We start from the raw sequence: 3,616 nt of genomic DNA, 5'->3' as shown, positions 1-3,616 counted from the left end.
ATAGGAAGAAGTAACAACAAAAATTTGGAAGTAGGCTCATGATTTGGATATTAGGGGTGACGAAATTGATTTTGCTTACATTGTAGACATTATGTATCTAGAGAAGTTAGATAAATATAAAATCAAACAGAAGGAAGCTAAATCCAAGGGTGTCAAATGATTGTAACTTAATCAAAATCTAAGTTAATTATCTCCGGTAAGGCAAATCTTTACTTATTACAAGAAATGAAGGTGTAATTAATGGATGATTTTATTGCTCATTCAATTTAGGGCTCCAAAGAGATTGGTTGGTCTGCAAAGAATGCAATTGGAAGATCGGGAGGCTTGATCACCTTATGGAATCCCTATGTGTTCTCCGTTCTCTCTAGTTTTTTAAGAGAAGGTTATTTAGGGATTCAAGCGGTTTGGAAGGTTCATATCATCTATGTTATAAACATAAAATTCCTCTTGTCACATCAGTAATAAGAGGGCGATGTGTGCTGAATTGATTAGAATGAAATCACTTCTCCCTGCTGGTTTATGGTGTCTTGGATGTGACTTCAAAGCAATCAAGAGGCCAAATGAAAGAAAGGCGGTTAGTCCATATCTTAACTCAGTAGAAATGATTTCTCATATTTCATCATTGTTATGGATATAGTCGATTTACATGCTACACAAAATAAGTTCACCTAGAACAACACCTCAAGATCCACTATCAGTAGAATTGATTGTTTTCTAACATCAGAAGGGCTTTATGGTATTTGGGGGCTAATAGGGCAAGCAATAGGAAATCGATAAGTCTCAGATCACACTCCTATTTTGCTTAAAGGAAATTTATTGAACTGGGGTCTAAATCCATTTAGGTTCTTCTCTTTCTGGTTAGATGGCCCATCCTTTCTTTCTCTGGTGCAAGAATTAAGTAAAGGCTAAAGGTATGGAATACTGAGGTTTTTGGAAGGCAAGAGTTAGGTTTTGAGGAAACTATTTAGGTCTTAAGATGGTTATACGATTTAGTGGCTAATGACATATAGCATGTATCTTCTAGTGCATTGAGGAAAAGAGTTGAAGCTCAATCTTTAATCTGGGAACAACTGAATTGAAGGGAATGTATGCTGAGAAAAAAATCAAGATGCAATTGACTTAAAGAAGATGGTCAAAATTCCAAGTTCTTTCACTCCTTTATGAAGACCAGATATAGGAGGAGATATTTGTTATGAGGCAAGGAGACAACACCATTGAAGATGTTAAAGGCATCAAAGTTAACATCCTCGTTCATTTCAAAAGTTGGTTTAAAGAATTGAGTCAAAATAGGCCAAGGTTATAAAGAGTATGTTTTAATAAACTTTATATGAAGGACAAAAAATGTTGGAAACTCCTTTCTCTCTATTGGATATTAAGGAAGTCATTTGGAACTTTTCCAAGGACAAAAGCCTTATTCCTGATGGTTTCACAACATAACTTTACAAAACTACTTGGGATATCCTCAAAATCGATTTATTTGAATGTATTGACGAAATTCATTTTTCAGGTTATCTTCCAAAGGCTATCTCAACATCTTTCCTCGCTCTTATTCTGAAGAATCCCAGTCCTCAGGATCTCAATGATTCCAGGATAATTTTCCTAGTATGAAGTGTGTATCGTATCACTTTTTAATTGTTAACAGGAAGGTTGAAGATTGTCATTGGAACTATCATCTCCTCCAATCAATATGTGTCTATCTCTGATCGTAGCATGCTGGATGAGGTCCTAGTGTTGAATTAGTTGGTGAATTGTGCGTGTCGAAGTAATAATCAACTATTTTTGTTTAAAGTCGATTTCGAGAAGGCCTTTAATTCCGTGTCGAGCAAGAGATGACTGGATGATCCAGATCGAGCAACAAACCTTTTATATCTCCGTATTTGAAAGATAACAAATGGAAGCAAGGAGAATCCTGTTTATGGATAATATTTCAAGCCCACTTACTGACAAGAGCATTATTGAAAATTCCACAATGCTTACAAGTTCAAATGGGTCGGTCCTCATCCCTTTAAAAGGGATGAGGACCGACCCATTTGAACTTGTAAGGGTTAACACAAAGTTGGTTCCTTAATAACATATCATGTAAACTAGGTTCAGGTTTTGATATTGACTTTTTGAAGTTCAAATGGGTTGGTCCTCATCCCTTTAAAGACGTGTTTCCAACTTTGTTTTCCTTCTTCAATCATATGTTGTTGCTCGGTAATGCAAGTGAGTGGTCGTTAGGTGTCTGATGCTGGAATTTTGCGATAGATGCGTCCCTTCTGTCTGCAGAGGCAAAAAAACAAAATGCATACATTTAAGCAATTCCGTCTAATATTTATTCTATCCTAAGTGTCGATGATTCTTTCTCTTGGAGGCGGAACTCTGCAGGGTTTCTGGTAAAGTCAACTTACGTAACTATTTCATCTATGCATTCTCCTTCATTTCCTCTTGAATACAAGTTAGCCCAAGTTAAGTTTAATATGAAGTTCGTAGGTTCCAAACAATATTTTAAAAATCGGACCGGAGATTGAACCGGTGAGACTTGCAGTTTAAGGTTTAATTGGTTCAACCGGTTAAACTTACGGTTGAACCATTTATTAAATAAACTAATAATATGAAACTAAATTCATAGATGTATCACACATAATCATATGTTCACAACTTAATAAAATAAATATTTTAAAAATTCATTACAAATTTAATACAACAATATCGATAATACATATAATAACATAACATAGTTCTACACTTCATTTCAACCTTCATTTAAGAATAATTTGACCAAATTAAAGAATTACAATAAAATGAGTTAAATTAATTCAAAACCAAAATTAAAATAATAGAATATAATAATTAAAATAAAGTTCAAATAATTAAGAATACTTAACTTAAATAAGATAGAATACCAAAAATAAATAATACAATATACTTCACTAAACAACAAAAATGAATTTGAGTTGAACTACGACAAACAAGTCTTATTAACAACAACAAACAACATTAACTTGAAAGACAATCAATATTGAATTGGACACCATGACCATGTTTGAAAGAGACAATATGATGATCATGAAGTGTGGTTGAAAGAAAAACTATAATGAACGGACAAAACTTAGAAGTTTTTATGGTTGTAAAAAACACAGAATTATTTCCTGTGATTGAGGAATGTATGTTAAGTTTTGATATTGACATATTAGAATTTTAAAAAATGGTCTATTTGATGCATTTTTTTTGAATCGGACGGTTTTATAAAACCGGCTCCGGTTCTTTGGTTCGAATGGTTTTGGACGGTTCAATTCGGGTTTTCTGATTTTACTCTGGTTTTGACCCACTAACGATTTTGAAAGATTGATCCAAACAGATTCATCTCCGATTCCCGGTCCAACCGGTTGAACTGAACGGTTCAGTCCGATTTTCTTCGGGGCGCTGCCTAAAAGAGATGAATTGGCTAAAAGTGGGGTCTTTTCTGGTTTTCATAACCTCGTTTGACCCCTTTGCCCCGGCCAAGCGAAATCTCTTGACCATTTGTTCTTGTTTTGCCATGTAGTTGTTAGTGTTTGGGTCATTATGTTGAATTGGATTGATTGATGCCAATTGCCTTCTTAGGTAGATTTGTTGTCCCACTTGCTAGTTTTTT

The sequence above is a fragment of the Lathyrus oleraceus genome, chromosome 3 (assembly GCF_024323335.1).
Source record: "Lathyrus oleraceus cultivar Zhongwan6 chromosome 3, CAAS_Psat_ZW6_1.0, whole genome shotgun sequence".
Lineage (NCBI taxonomy): Eukaryota > Viridiplantae > Streptophyta > Magnoliopsida > Fabales > Fabaceae > Lathyrus > Lathyrus oleraceus.
This window is presented reverse-complemented; position numbering follows the sequence as displayed.